Source organism: Carcharodon carcharias, chromosome 7 (genome assembly GCF_017639515.1).
Source record: "Carcharodon carcharias isolate sCarCar2 chromosome 7, sCarCar2.pri, whole genome shotgun sequence".
NCBI classification, from domain to species: Eukaryota; Metazoa; Chordata; class Chondrichthyes; order Lamniformes; family Lamnidae; genus Carcharodon; species Carcharodon carcharias.
In genome coordinates, this window is record NC_054473.1 from 27,807,994 (window position 1) to 27,825,265 (window position 17,272).

The window sequence follows — 17,272 nt, forward strand, 5'->3', positions numbered from 1 at the left end:
TTGGCTTCCTGCAGACTTGCACAAGTGGCATGCAAAACATCCCTGACCCCTTTTGACTGCATTAATGAAGCACTTGCCTGTTATAATGGGACTTCAGCTGCTGCCCCAGACCTGACTAGGAAATTTGACAGAGCAGAAAATAGGAGATCAAGCAGAACTTATCTCCTCTGTACTTAGCGCTCACCTATTCCCCATCTGTGTCCACTTTTGGGGTGTAATTGAGTTTAAAAACACCCTCAATGGTCATAATGAATATGGTGTGAAGAATGGACACTGACACCAGTAACCCACCACAACAATTGGCAATACAGCATTCTGAACGTTTATAAATAGACATTTCCAATCCAAATCTGGAATTATGCCTACCCCACATGGCTTCCAATGCTGCCTATTTTTGCGTCATTGGGAAATTTGGATTTGCGGCTTTCTATCCCAACATTTAAGTCATTAATTAATACAGTGAATAGTTGAGGGCCCAACACAGATTATTTTAGGGCACCACTAGTCATATCCTGCCAATTGGATTAGCTGCCCCATTTGCTCTACTCTCCGTCGCATGCCACTCAGTCAATTTCCTAGCCAGCTCAATTAAATGCCTTCAATTCCATGGACTTTAACTTTAGCTAATAATTTTGTATGAGAGACTTTATCAAGTGCCTTCTGAAAATCCATATAATTAACATGCATAGTCAGTTTCCTGTCCATTGCTTTAGTCACCTCTTCAAAAATCTCATTCAGGTTTGTCAGGCACAACCTACCATGCTGGCTCTCTGGTCAGCTGAATATTTTCAAGGTATTCTGTCATTCTGCCCTTAATTAGAGATTCTGGTAATTACCTGACCACAGATGTTGGTCTATAATTCCCTGGTTTACCTCTTTCACCTTTCTTAAATAGCACTGAGATTCCTCACCTTAATGAATGCAAGCCTCCACCGAAGATTTAAAGGGTAAAATACAATAATAGAATGAGGAAAAGGAAAGACACGATAATTAGAGCTTATCCTTGGCCGTTGCTTCAATAATACACATCCTTGGGGCTGAATTTTCCCCCGTTGGGGGTGAAGTTGAAGAGCGGACGTGCACAGGTGCACTTCCAATCGGCACCCCCAATTGGGGGTGCAGCACCATTTTACGTGGGCAGGCTAATTAAGGCCCGCCCAACGTGACGTCCGCAGAGAAGCGCTTTGCACTCCCTGTGCGAGCGGGTGGGGGGGAATCCCAAAATCGAAAGTGCACTCTTTCCTGCATGCCCACGAAAGAGCGCACTCATCTCCCTGAGGCTAGGTGCAGCCTCAGGGAGATCGGCTCAAAATGTATAAAACCTAAAAATAGAAAAGTAAAATTTCCTGAACATATCCCCTCATGTGACAATGTCACATCAGTTGGGACATGTCCATGATTTTCACAAAATCTTTATTAAAATTTAAAAAAATCTACATGAAACCTCATCCCGCCCATGGATGAGGTTTCATGTTTCATCTATTTGCCGCCGGGGCCCCTGGCCTGCCCATCAACCTTAAAGTTGGATGGGCAGGTCCTTTAATTACTTAATTGACTCTGTCAATGGCCTCAATTGGACATTGACAGGTTGGCGGGTGCGCAGCTGATTTTGCTGCGCCCCCGCCTACCTGAAAATTTAAATGGGGCGCGGTAAGCTCGGGAGTTCTCCCCGACGTCACCACGTGTCACTTTATGCATCGGCGAGCGGGCCCCACCCCTGCTCGCTGACATATAAAATCCTGTCCTTGAGGTTATTTAAAAGTTTATTTAGAAATATTTGCAATTAAACAAATGGGCCTGATGTGGGTGGGCCCGGAATTAGACGTATAATCCACTTCCGGGTGAGATTGCGTTTCCAGTGCAATTTCATGCTGGGTGACCAATTAAGGGTCGCCCAGCATGAAACGCCTCCGCTCAATGGTTGGAAGAGCTGGGCGGGGGCGGGAGCCTGCCGAACACCAGGTCCAATGGTGACCTGGTGGGGGATTTAAAAGCAGCAGAGGCAGCTCCCTGAAGGCTGCCAGGGGACACTTTGCAGCTTTGGAGTCATTTGACGAAACCTTTCTTTGAGCTGCAATGGCATCTGCAGCTGCTGGGCACACCAGGCTGGAGGGCAAGTCCTGTGGGCACTCAGCCTGCTCGTTCTCGGATGAGTGACTGGGAGTCCTGTTGGAGGAGGTCAGTGACAGGTGGGACATCCTTATCTCCAGGGATGGCAAGAGGAGGCCACCACACCTGACCAAGAAGGCATGGGCAGAGATGGCAGCCCAGGTCAGCGGCCATGATGTTGTGTGGCGCACATGAGTGCAGTGCCGCAAAAGATTTAACGATCTGGTGTGCTTGGCAAAAGCGAATACCGAGTTGGCATGGATCTGCGTGGGGAAGCATTAACGGCTGGCTGCCCCCCCATGGTGCTCAGGGGTGTAAGAGTTTGAGTGCCAACTGTCACTGACAATGGCGCTGGCCACTGCACAGGCAGTGAGCTCTGGCTGCTTGGTCTGATTTCTTTGCAGGTTGAGGGCCAGGACCTGGATATGCCCTGCAAGGTGTCCCTCAGCTGGGGTTGGCCAGGCTCCAATGGTTCAGCAGGAAGAGAGTGGACTAATAAATGCTTCTCTGTCCTTTCAGGATAACAGAAGCCATAACAACATTGAGAGGCCAAGGATGGGTGGAGGCACCCCAAACCTGCTCAAATTGACGAGGTACGAGATGGATGCCTTAGAGATGGATTGCCAACAGCCAGCTCCGTCCATCAGTCGTGGAGAGGCAGGGGTCTCTTTTTTTATCCATTCACTGGGCCAGCATTTATTGCCCATCCCTAGTTGCCCTTGAGAAGGTGGTGGTGAGCTGCCTTCTTGAACCGCTGCAATATGGTGTAGGTATACCATAGTGCTGTTAGGGAGAGAGTTCCAGGTTTTTGACCGAGCGATAGTGAAGGAACAGTGATATATTTGCAAGACAGGATGGTGAGTGACTTGGAGGGGAACTTCCAGGTGGTTGTGTTCCCATCTATCTACTGCCTTTATCCTTCTAGATGGTTGTGGTTGTGGGTTTGGAAGGTGCTGTCTAAGGAGCCTTAGTGAATTCCTGCAGTGCACCTTATAGATGGTGCACACACTGCTAGTGAGCATCGGTGGTGGATGGAGTGAATGTTTGTGGATGTGTGGCCAATCAAGTGGCCTGCTTTGTCCTGGATGGTGTCAAGCTTCTTGAGTGTTGTTCTAGCTGCACTCATCCAGGCAAGTGGAAAGTATTCCATCATACTTCTGACTTGTGTCTTGTCAATGACTGACAGGTTTGGGGAGTCAGGAGGTGAGTTACTCATTGCAGAATTCCTAGCCTCTGACCTGCTCTTGTAGCCATAGTATTTATATGGCTAAGATAAAAGCAAAAAACTGCGGATGCTGGAAATCCAAAACAAAAATAAAAATACCTGGAAAAACCCAGCAGGTCTGGCAGCATCTGCGGAGTGGAACACAGTTAACGTTTTGAGTCCGTTTGACTCTTCAACAAAACTAAGTAAAAATAGAATTTCACCTCTTTTCTATTTTTACTTAGTTCTGTTGAAGAGTCATATGGACTCAAAACATTAACTGTGTTCCTCTCCGCAGATGCTGCCAGAGCTGCTGTATTTATATGGCTAGTCCAGTTCAGTTTCTGGTCAATGGTAACCCCCAGCATGTTGAAAATGGGGATTCAGTGATGGTAATGCCATTGCATGTCAAGGGGCGACTGCGCACAAGCTGGTTGTCATCTCTGGGGGATCCTTTCAGGGCACCCTGGATGAAAATAGCAATTCCTCCACACCTCTGCCAGTGACCGTGGCATCGGATGAGGCTGCGCTGACTGAGGAGTGCCCAGCCATGGCGCTGGATGCTCCTGAGGCCTGCACAAGCTCCACCGGCCAGAGGGCAACCGCCAAAATCATCAAAACCAACAGGACAGCACGGTCAGCAGGCTGCCTGCATTGCCACTGCCAGCAAGTAGTGGCAGCACTCGCAAGCATAAGTTTAAAGCACTGTGAGCACAAAAGGGACAGTTCACGGGTGATCTTCTGTTCTGCCATGTTTTGTTAATTTGTTTACTGGCGTGACCATTAACACCTTATATTGTTATGTTCATTTTCTGTGGGCGTTAACGTTATATAAATTTTGCTTTTGTGTTAACGGCCTGCGCATGCTTCACTTATTTTGTAGGTGCAGGGCATGCTAGTATGTCATGTTAGACATGAGTGGGCTTAAAACTTTATAGCACAGGTACTGATTTGGACTTTGGTTTCAATAGAATGGGTCATTTCAAACATCCAGTAAGAAGGTGGCAACCCTGGCATGAGGTGAAAGCAGTGCCTTGGCAGCCTAGCTGACGGAGCATTGAATTGATGTCTCCCTGGCAACCCTGCCTCCTTGAAGGTTGTCTCCATATCCTCACTGTGTTCTCCCCCAGCTTCTCTTCTGATCCACCACTGGATTCATCATCTGTGGCCTGTGGAGCTGCCTCAAGATCCTCTTCCTCCAGTGTGTCCCCTCTTGTCAGAGCCAGATTGTGGAGAGTGCAGCATGTAATGCATATCAGAGACACCCAATCTGGGGGTTATTGTAGTGCTCCTGCTGAACGGTCCATGCATCTGAATCTCATCTTCAGCAGACCTATGGTCCTCTCAATCACCGCCCTTGTGGAGGCATGACTCCCATTATACATCTGCTGTGCTTCTGTTCTTGGGTACCGGAGAGGCGTCATAAGCCACCTTTTCAATGGATAGCCCTTGTCACCCAGCAGCCATCCATCCAGTCGAGCTGGAGCCATGAACAGCCTTGGCACCTGTGAGTGTCACAGGATGTATGTGTCATAGGAACTGCTAGGGTACCTTGTGCAGATTTGCAGAATCTGTGTCTTGTGGTCACAAACTATCTGGACATTCATCATGTGAAAGCCCTTCCCATTGACGAAGGCACCAGGCTCACCCGCTGGTGCCTTGAAGGCCACATGTCTGCAGTCGATGGCACCCAGGACTCGGGGGGGACCCAGCATTTGCAGCAAAGCCTCTGGCTCACTCAGCCTGGTTGGCCTTGTCCGTCCGGAAATGAATAAATGACCCACCTGAACAGAGCATCAGTCACCAGCTATGGACAGCTGATTGGGAGACTCCACAAATATCCCCCAATGAGCCCTGGAAAGGGTCGGAGACATAGAAGTTGAGGGCCACTGTGACCTTCATAGCCACTGGCATGGGGTGTTCATCTACAGAGCTGGTCATGATCTCAGGCCCAATCATCTGACATATGGAGGTCACAGTTTCCCTGGAGAGACGGAGCCTTCTTAGGCACTGCACCTCTAACATGTTGAGGTAGCTGGATTGCTGCCTGTACACTCTGGCAGCAGGATAGTGGTGTCTTCTGCCACCCCTACCGCCTTGGACTTCCTGTTGGCCCTGCGCCCCTTGTCTCTTTTGATAATGGAGAGTAGAGGAGGCGGTGGTAATTGGCCGGGTTGGATTTGCCCTGCTTTTCGTGTACAGGGCCTACCAGGGCAATTTTCCACATAGCTGAACATCATTATGGTGATGAACATCGTTATGTTCCTAATTTCCTAAATATCAACTTTGGTTGGGTCATCAACAGTGCTACCAAGCGGCAGTTGCTTAGCAATAGCCTGCTCGCTGATGTCCAGTTTGGGTTCTGTCAGGGCCACTCAGCTCCTGACCTCATTACAGCCCTGGTTCAAACACGGACAAAAGAGCTCAACTCCCAAGTTGAGGTGAGAGTGACTGCCCTTAACATCAAGGCCCCTGTGCCTGCTTTTCTCCTCCCACAGGTCGCTTCCTTGGATGCTGCTTACGGACACCCGGCCTCCTGCTCTTCTCTTCCTCCTCAGAGGAGGTGCCACCAGTGGAGTACACAATCCCCATTACCAGAGACACCGAAGGCTGTCTCATGACTGGAAGGGCCCACCAGATATAAATCCTCCAGGGGCCTTGAAGACACCAATCAGTCCTGAAATGAAGGCAAGCAAAGATTGAAGCTCAAAACAGAGATAAATCTGTCAAATTTCACTAAACAACCAGCAGCAAACTATCTCCTAAACTCTGCACTGCTCACAATGGCAATGATCCAGACCTTTTTTATCCCACCCTTGGATGACAATTCGTTGAAAACAGGCTGCCCGCCTGCTACTTTGCCTGTGCGATGAGCACAAAATCACACAGGCAATGTAAAATCGAGTACAATTGGCTTTTTCGTGGCCTTAATTGGCCCTTTAATGGCCAGCAGGCACGGCTCCAACTCCTGCACATGCCTGCCGACCTGAACATTGCTCACTTGTGTGATGACATCAGGACGCACGCCCGAAGTCATCTCGCGCAATTTCACATGCGTTCGGGTCGGGCACATGCCCAACCTTGGAATGGAATATTTGGGCAATACAGTTACCCAGTCTCCCAACCAAAGTTGATATTTAGGAAATTAGGAACATAACGATGTTCATCACCATAATGATGTTCAGCTATGTGGAAAATTGCCCTGGTAGGCCCTGTACACGAAAAGCAGGGCAAATCCAACCCGGCCAATTACCACCGCCTCCTCTACTCTCCATTATCAGCAAAATAATGGAATGGGTCATCAACAGTGCTACCAAGCGGCAGTTGCTTAGCAATAGCCTGCTCGCTGATGTCCAGTTTGGGTTCTGTCAGGGCCACTCAGCTCCTGACCTCATTACAGCCCTGGTTCAAACATGGACAAAAGAGCTCAACTCCCAAGTTGAGGTGAGAGTGACTGCCCTTAACATCAAGGCCCCATTTGACCAAGTGTGGCATCATGGAGCCCTAGCAAAACTGGAGTCAATGGGAATCAGGGGGAAAACTCTCCACTGGTCAGATTCATACCGAGCACAAAGGAAGATGGCTGTGGTTGTTGGAGCTCAGTCATCTCAGTTCCAGAACATCACTGCAGGAGTTCTGCAGGGTAGTGTCTTAGGCCCAATCATCTTCAGCTGCTTCATCAATGACCTTCCTTCCGCCATAAGGTCAAAAGTGGGGATGTTCGCTGATGATTGCACAACGTTCAGCACCATTCATGGCTCCTCAGATACTGAAGCAGTCCATGTCCAAATGCAGCAAGACCTGGACAATATCCAGGCTTGGGCTGACAAGTGGCAAGTAACATTCGTGCCCCTCAAATGTCAGACAATGACCATTTCCAACAAGAGAGAATCCAACCATCACCTCTTGATGTTCAATGGCATTACCATCACTGAATCCCCACTATCAATATCCTGGGGGTTACCATTGACCAGAAACTGAATTGGACTAGCCATACAAGTACTGTGGCTATAAGAGCAGGTCAGAGGCTGGGAATCCTGCGACGAGTAACTCACCTCCTGACTCCCCAAAGCCTGTCCACCATCTACAAGGCACAACTCAGGAGTGTGATGGAATGCTCCCCACTTGCCTGTATGAGTGCAGCTCCCACAACACTCAAGAAGCTTGTCACTGTCCAGGACAAAGCACCCCACTTGACTGGCACCACACCCACAAACATTCACTCCCTCCACCACCGACATATAGTAGCAGCAGTGTGTACCATCTGCAAGATGCACTGCAGGAATTCACCACGGGTCCTTCCACTGCATCTTCCAAACCAATGGCCAATACCATCTAGAAGGATAAGGGCAACAGATAGATGGTTACACCACCACCTGGAAGTTCCCCTCCAAGTCACTCATCATCCTTACTTAGAAATATATCGCCGTTCCTTCACTGTAGCCGGATCAAAATCCTGGAACTCACTTCCTAACAGCACCATGGGTGTACCTGCACCACATTGACTGCAGCGGTTCAAGAAGGCAGCTCACCACCATCTTCTCAAGGACAATAGGAATGGGCAATAAATTCAGTCTATCAAACCTTTTCCGTCAATAAATTAGATCATGGCTGATTTGTATCTTATCTTTGTTTCATTCCCTTTAACATCTTTGCCTAACAAAAATCTATCAGTCTGAGTTTGAAATTTTCAACCTCAATAGCTTTTTGGGGGTGGAACATTCCAGATTTATAATACCCTATGTGTAAAGAAGTACTTTCTAAGATTACTTCTAAATTGCCTAGCTCGAACTTTAAGGTTATGCTTACCTTGTACTGGAAATAGTTTGGCCTGGATTTTTGTTACCAGGGTGGGTAATTTCCTGGCGCCCACCTCAGGAGAAACTCCCCTAAATGGTAGGATCTTCATTCTGGGGGTCAGGTGCGGGATAGAATTGGGTATGCCACCCCCGGATGCAGATCGGAGGCGGCCACATGGGCTGCTGAATGCTGATTTGGGCTGTTTAAAAGGCCCACTTTGGTTCTCTGGGCTTTGTCCCTGTTCTTTTGTTAAACATTAGGTCTCCTAGACCTTATCCTTCCCTCACCCACTCTTCATGCCTCCATGCCAACCCATGTCCTCACACACCCCCATGACCCTATAGCCCCTATGCCAAGTTGATACCAATCCACCCAAAACCCTTTGCCCTTACATCTGCCATGCCAACTCACCCAGTCTCTACCATGGATAGATGATGGAACCATGTTGAGATGAAATAAATTAAAGTTTTAAATCTCTATTACAGTCTTCACTATATTAAAAAGACACCTCTATTCATGAAAGCCCATTCAAAACATTTAAACCCCCTCAAGCACTTAACCCTTTATAAAAGCAAACAGGCTTGTATGCATAATATCATATCAAAGATAGCTAATCCTTTCATAACCTCTTTGAGCTGTCAATCAAACTGTGTACTTAGGATCCCTTACTGAGATAATGATAGGTTGTAGAAAGCAGCCAAGCACTACTAATGGCATAATGATAGCCTTTGAGGTAATTTTAACAAACAACTACTATAATTGCTAGGCCACCTTTTTTCAACACAGGCAGACTTTTTAAAAAAACATTTTTAAAGGGCTGGGGATTTAAGTAATTTGACACCTTGACAATTCTACAGGCCTCCTCTGTCCTTCAAGAGTTTTCACAACTACTCTAAAAATTTGTAACACCGACACTATAGGTTAAGACCCTTGCTGCAGAGAAAATGAGGTCTGAGTTCACATAGCCCTACTTAGTTTGGGTTTCTCTCATGTGTGAGTCATGCTCCTCCTCCTTTCCCCTACCAATGAAAAGGGGAACATCCTGGCCTTAGTCTCTATCCATTCTATCATATCTGATCATGTTAAACACCACAATTATATCCCCTTTTACTCTTTTAGAATCAAGGGAGTACAAGTTCAGTCTATTCAATCTGACTTCACAATTTAATCTTCTAAGCCTTGATCTCATTCTGCTGAATCTTGTTGCACACCTTCCAAGGCCAGTATATCCTTCTTGAGGCTTGATGCCCAGAAATGAACATAGTACTCCAGATCATAATGTTTCAGGGCGTTGTGTGTGGCTCCCATTAGTAAAAGTAACCAATAGTTGGCATTCATAGAACCAAGGCTTGTTGATTTGTAAAGGATTAACTTGAAGAAATTCAGGAATGTTTTGTTGGTCTGCTACTTGTCATTGAAATTACGGGTTTTTACTGTTGTTCATTCAGCTTTAATCAACTTTTTAATGCTGCAGCAGCTAATGTTGTTCTCATTTAAGGAATTATCCAGTTATATTGATTTGTTTTTCTCTCCTTCATGGTTCTAGGTCCCCTTTCCCTGATTAAGCTGTGGGCCCTCATTCTACTGCCTCTCATTAGTTGATGCTGTGAATGTTCCATTGTTGTCAAATTGGAACCATTTCTCCTTAAAATTTAGTTTATAGAATCATAGAATTATACAGTACAGATGTAGACCATTCAGCCCATTGTGTCTGTGCCAGCTCTTTGAAAGAGTTATCCAATTATTCCCCATTATTTCCCCATAGCTCTGCAAATCCCTCCAAGCAAAATGCAATTTCCTTTTCAAAGTTACTATTGAATCTCTTCCCACCAGTTACTCCATTCTGGATCATAACAACTAGTTGGCCTTTGCATGTACTATTTAGCCACATTGAAAAAGAACTGAAAGATTGGCTGGCTTAACCTTTGATCACCAATGCTTCCTCAACTTAGCAACACTGTGTACACATGTACCCTTTTATTGCTTCTATAATTGTGTTTACTGGTAAGACTGATATCGGATTGCCTCGGCTGCTGTACTTTGTTCTCATTTTCTACACCTTTTTGATCAGACGCATCTGGGTATACATGCTGAGACTCTCGTGCTGTTCTTTCCATTGAACATTATTATAGATTATGATGTTCTAACATTGACTCTGTATCCTGCTTGGTTATGCCAAACAAATCTCACTCCTTTCACATCTTATGGAACTACTAGTGGTTTGACCTTAATATGACTTATGCTATTTATTCTTGTGTACCTCATTAACTGAATCTTGATGCATATTCACTTTTGACACCTCCCTTTGAATGTATTGAAGGCATGGGTCAGTACAAAAAGTCTAATGATTGATAACTATACTAATTAAGTTACTTTCATGAAAGAAATTTAAGCCACATTACCAAACAACTGCACTCCAAAACATATGCCATTGGCTGAGAAGTATTCTTTTGTCTTGAGGTTGTGAAAGGGGCTATATAAAGGCACATTCTTTCTCTATCAGGTAGCTCCAAATTAAACATATTTTAAAAATAAGGGAAAGCATAAGAATAATGATTATATATACAGAATGAGACAGTGCCATTATCAATATACTCTTTCATCATTCTGGTTAAAGTGGCAATAACCTTTTATGTGGCACCTTACCAAATGCCTTCTGGAAGTCCAAATACACTACATCTACCAGTTCCCCTTTATCAACTCTGCTTGTTATATCCTCAAAGAACTCTAACAAATTTGTCAAACATGATTTCCCTTTCACAAGACCATGCTGACTCTGATTGTTTTAAGCTTTTCTAAATGCCCTATTTCTTCCTTAATAATGGACTCTACATTTTCCCAACGACACATGCTAGGCTGACTAGCCTATAGTTTCCTGCTTTTTGTCTCCCTCATTTCTTGAACAGGGTGTCACATTAGTGGTTTTCCAATCTGCTGGGACCCTCCCGGAATCCACTGAGTTCTCCGCTATCTCTGCAGCCACTTCCTTTAAAACATTTGGATGCAGGCCATCAGGTCCTGGTGACTTGTCAGCCTTTAGTCCCATTTTGCCAAGTAATTTGTCCCTTGAGATAGATACTGTTACAAGATCTTTCCTCCCATTAGCTACTTGCTCATCTCATATCTTTGGGGTGTTAATAGTGTCTTCCACTGTGAAGACCGACGCAAAACATTGGTTTACATTATCTGCCATTTCCTGTTCCCCGTTATCAATTCTCCAGTCCCATCCTCCAAGGGTTCCACACTCACTTTAGCTGCTCTCTTTCTTTTTATATACCCATAGAAGCTCTTGCTGTTTGTTTTTATACTTCTTGCCAATTTACTTTCATAATCAATTTTCTCCCTCTTTATTAGCTTTTTAGTCATCTGCTGCTGGTTCCTAAAAAATTCCCAATCCTCTGGCATACCACTAGTTTTCGTCGCTTTGAATGCCTTAGTTTTGATTGGATACTCTCCTTGACCACCTTTGTTAACCATGGGTGGCTCATCCTTCACATTGAGTCCTTCTTTTTGACTGGGATAAATTTTTGCTGAGCATTATGAAATATCTGCTTAAAGGTCTACCACTGCTCATCCACTGACCTTCCCCTTAATCAATTTTCCCAGGCCATTTTAAACAACTCTTTCTTTATACCTCTGTAATTGCCCTTATTTAAGTTGAGGACACTGGTTTGAGACCTGAGTTGCTCGCCCTCAAGCTGAATTTTAAATTCTACCATGTTGTGATCACTACCCCCTAAGGGGATCCTTAACTCTGTCTTATTAATCCTACCTCATTACACATTGCTAGATCTAAAACAGCCTTTTCCCGGTAGGTTCTACAACATATTACTCTAAGAAACAATCCCTGATGCACTCCACAAATTTGTCTTCTATGTCAATCCCTGCCCATCTGATTTGTCCAGTCAATATGCAGATTAAAATCACCCATGACCATTTTAGCACCCTTCTTACACGCCTCCACTATTTCCCGATTTATACTTTGCCATACAGTGAGGCAGTTCTTTGGGGGCCTATAGACGACTCCCACCCATGACTTCGTCACCTTGCTATTCCTTATTTTCACCCTGACTGATTCCACTTCACGATCTATTGCACCTATATCACTACTCACCACTGTACTGATACCTTCTTTATTAACAAAGCTACCCCACCTCATTTTCCTTTTTATCTATTTTTCCGAATGTTGAATACCCTTGAATGTTGAGTTCCCAGTCTTGGTCACCCTGCATCCACGTCTCTGTCATAGCTACCAAGTCATATTCATCTATTTCTATTTGTGCCGTCAACTCATCTATCTTATTACAAACGCTGTGTGCATTCAGATAAAGAGCCTTAAGCTTTGACTTTTTACCATTATTACTCATTCTGGTTCTAATTTCTGCTGCACTCTTCTGCTTATATTTTCTGCCCCTTCCTGTCACACTTTGATTATTGTTCGCCTCTTCACTACCCTACACCTCTGCTCTCTCGTTTTTGTTTTGATTTCTTAAACTTCCCTTAAATTGAACCCTCCCCCTGACTAATTAGTTTAAAGTCCTATCTACAACCCTGGTAATATGATTTGCCAGGACACTGGCCCCAGCATGGTTCAAATGAAGCTTGTCCCAACAGAACAGCTTTCTCCTTCCCCAGTACTGATGCCAGTGCCCCATAAATTGCACCCCATTTCTCCCATACCAATGTTTGAGTCACACATTTACCTCTCTAATCTTATTTACCCTATGCCAATTTGCAGGTGGCTCAGGTAGTAATCTGGAGATTATTACCTTTGTGGTTCTGCTTTTTAATTTAGGCCCGAGCTGCTCGAAGTCCCTCAGCAGAACCTCTTTCCTAGTCCTACCTATGTCATTGGTACTACGTGGAGCACCAAAACTGGATCTTTCCCCTCTCACTCCAAGCTCCCCTCTAGCCCAGAAGAGATGTCCTTACCCTTGACACTGGGTAGGCAACACAGCTTTTGGGACTCTGTCTTTGCTGCAGAGAACGGTGTCTATTCGCATAACTATGCTATCCCCTATTACTACAACATTTCTCTTTTCTCTGTACCACGGTGCTGTGGTCATTTCGCTCACCTTCCCTGCAGTCTGTGCCCTCGTCCGCATCGGGAGCAAGAACCTTGTACCTATTGGACAAGGGCACTTGGCTGAGGCACTTCCAAAGCTAAATTCTGGATCCCCATATCTGCCTCACTCGCAGTCACACCTCCTGTCCCTGGCCATAGTCCAAATTTGATGTAATTAATCGAAGGGGTGTGACTGTCTCCTGAAACACAGACCTGAATCTTCTGGTCAGGGTGCGGGGGCGTGCGTCCTGACATCACCGCGCGTCATTCAGATCTTCAGTTCAGCGGGCACGCACCGGAGTCGGCTGCGCACCCGCCAAACTGTCAAAGGCCTATTAAGGCCAGTTAAATATCAATTAAAATAATTAACAGGGCTGCCCGTCCAACCTTAAGGTTGGTGGGCAGGCGAGGAGCCTAGGCGGCCTTCGCATTTTTCATGGAACCTCATCCACAGGCGGGATGAGGTTTCATGAAGGGTTTTTAAATGCAATAGAAATTTTTATTAAAATTCATTGACATGTCCCAGCTCATGTGACACTGTCACTTGAGGAGATATGTCTGAATTATTTTTTTTCTTTATTTCAATTTTTCATTATCAACTTAGTCTCCCTGAGGCAGCTCCATGCCTCAGGGAGATTTCTGTGCTCTTTCGTGCGCATGTGCAAAAGAATGCGGGCCCTAACCCCCCCTCCTCCCCCCACCCGCACAGCGAGCGCTCAGCACTTCCGGATGCATGTCACGCTAGGTGGGCCTTAATTGGCCCACCCATGTAAAATGGCGGTGCACAGCCGATCGCGGGCGGCGCTCTGCTGCGCACCTGCCTGTGCCCGCTCTCATTCCTGCTCAGCACCCCCCAACAGGGAGAAAATTCTCCCCACAGTGTCCAGGTAACTCTCCCCCACCCTGATCTGTTGCAGTATCCACAGCTCAGACTCCAGCTCATCAACTCTGAGCCAAAGTTCCTCAAGCAGCCAATGCTGCAGATGTGGTCACTGTGGATTGCACCACCATCCACCAGTACCAACTGCTACAGCTGCAACACACCGCCTGCCCAGCCATCTCTATTCTATTTAATTAAGTAATTTGGATGTTAAATATTTTAAAAGTGAATTTCTTAACTGTATTCTTCAGCTGTAATAACATCTCCAGATTTAAACCGCTTGGACAATCAAAAGAGACAGGGAAGAGATACTCACCAGTCACCTACCTTTTTCCCTGTGACTTCATACTTTGGCTCTAACTGATAGTAATAGGTTGAAGGGGCTCTCTGCCACTGGTTTTTATCTCCCACCGCTGCTGCCCTTCTCCTGCAGGTCCGCTCTCTGCGTGCTATTTTTCAACTCCCGGCTTCTCTCATATTCTTTTTCAACTCCCGGCTTCTCTCGCACTCTTTTTCAACTCCTGGCTTCTCTCGCGCTCTTTTTCAACTCCCAGCTTCTCTTGTGCTCTTTTTCAACCCCCAGCTTCTCTTGTGCTCTTTTTCAACCCCCAGCTTCTCTTGTGCTCTTTTTCAACCCCCAGCTTCTCTTGTGCTCTTTTTCAACTCCCAGCTTCTCTTGCACTGTTTTTCACCTCGCGGTTTCTCTTGCGCTCTTTTTCAACCTTGGGCTTCTCTCATGCTCTTTTTCAACCCTGGGCTTCGCTCACACTCTTTTTCAACCCTGGGCTTCTCTCGTGCTCTTTTTCAACTCTGGGCTCCTCTTGTGCTCTTTTTCAACTCTCAGCTTCTCTCGTGCTCTTTTTCAACTCCCGGCTTTTCTCGCGCTCCTTTTCAACTCCTTGTTTATGTCCCACTCTTTTTTAACCCCCGGCTTCTCTTGCGCCCTTTTTCAACTCCTGGGTTCTCCCAGGCTCTTTTCCACTCCCGACTCCTCTTGCGCTCTTTTCCACTCCTGACTCCTCTCGCGCTCTTTTTCAACCCCCAGCTTCTCTCACATTCTTTTTCAACTCTCTGCTTCTTTTGCGCTCTTTTTCAGCCCTGGCTTCTCTCGCGCTCTTTTTCAACCCCCAGCTTCTCTTGCACTGTTTTTCAGCTCCCAGTTTCTCTTGCGCTCTTTTTCAACCTTGGGCTTCTCTCGTGCTCTTTTTCAACTCCCGACTTTTCTCGCTCTCTTTTTCAACTTCTTGTTTCTGTCACACTCTTTTTCAACCCCCAGCTTCTCTTGCGCTCTTTTTCAACTCCTGGGTTCTCCCAGGCTCTTTTCCACTCCCGACTCCTCTTGCGCTCTTTTCCACTCCTGACTCCTCTCGCGCTGTTTTTCAACCCCCAGCTTCTCTTGCGCATTTTTTCAACTCTCGGCTTCTTTTGCGCAATTTTTCAACCCCCAGCTTCTCTCACATTCTTTTTCAACTCTCGGCTTCTTTTGTGCTCTTTTTCAGCCCTGGCTTCTCTCGCGCTCTTTTTCAACTCCCAGCTTCTCTTGCACTGTTTTTCAGTTCCCGGTTTCTCTTGCACTCTTTTTCAACCCCGGGCTTCTCTCACGCTCTTTTTCAACTCCCAGTTTCTCTCATGCTCTTTTTCAACTCCCGGCTTCTCCACCGCTCTTTTTCAACTAACGGCTTCTCTTGCGCTCTTTTTCAACTCCCGGCTTCTCTTGTGCTCTTTTTCAACCCCCCCGGCTCCCTCGTGCTCTTTTTCAACTCCTGGCTTCTCTTTGCTCTTTTTCAACCCCCGGCTTCCCTCACATTCTTTTTCAACTCCCAGCTCTTCTCACATTCTTTTTCAACACTCGGCTTCTTATGCGCTCTTTTTCAACCCCTGGCTTCTCTCGCACTATTTTTCAACCCCCAGCTTCTCTTGTGCTCTTTATCAACTCCCAGCTTCTCTCATGCTCTTTTTCAACCCCTGGTTTTTCTGCGCTCTCTTTCAACTCCCAGCTTCTCTCGCGCTCTTTTTCAACTCCCGACTCCTCATGCTTTTTCAACTCCAATTAACAGTTAGCCAGCATAGAAGACGCACTGAGGAGCTCAGCGCTGTTGGGCTGGGGGTGCGGGAGAAGTGAAAGCACAAAAGTCTGTGCATGCACGGGGGAGCATGCAATGCACACTCCCTGAAGACAGGGAGGTGTCTCACAGAGCTGAAGAATTGTACAATCAAAAAGACAGATTTTACAAATGTTAAAAACCTGCCTGAATGTGGAAGTCAGTAACAATAGCAGAAACATATAAAAATTATATCTAAAATTTTTTTAAATTACTGTTCGAAACCGTGGGTGAGGTTTCATAAAACATCCAAAGGCCGCCTGGCCAATTTGCCCACTCGCCAACTGTAAGATTGGGCAGGCAGTGAAAAATTCCTTTCAATTACTTGATTAAGGGCCTTAATAGGCTTGTTAACTGTCGGCGGGTGCACTGCCGACTCTCATGCGCGCCCGCCGACCGGACTATCGCGTGAGTGCACAATGATGTCTGGATGCTCGCCCGACGTCATCGCGTGTTATTTTATGCCTGATCTGCTCAAGCGCGCACTCGCCCATGGGATGCAAAATCCTGCCCCGTGTGAAAAAAATTCAGACTGAAAGGTTAGAAAAGTTCAACTCCCTGTTTATAAGATCCTGAATCAGTTTCGTCAGACCCCAGGGGCTCATCAGAGTTGTTTCAGCGCAGGTAAAATAAAAAATGATCCGGATAATCTTGTTCAAATTTATGTTGAAATTTTAATGCTTTCTGTCATTTGCTCATTGTGCATGGGATGGTGTTTCTGATTATTACTCATATTCCCAAAGGCCAGCATGACGCATTCACTGAGAAGCCCTCAGCCAGACCCATATTCATTGTGGAAATGGAAGAAATTACCTTTTTTACTAAAAGCCTGCAGAACTTTAACTATGACTTTCAGATACGTTTGGAGATACTAATACATTCCAGATGAATACCATTTCTGAAACTTGAGCTATGTTTTCCTGTCTTAGGGAGGTTCAATATTGCTAGCACTATGTAAAATGATGAATTTAAAGTAATATTTGCAGATTGTTATTAAACTGCTGCTACAGATGATGCTTCATATTAAATGTCTTCCTGCCATGTTAATTTTTCCCTTATGTACAGAACTGATATCTTTAGCAAAACTAGATCCTCAAATAATTAAAGTTGCT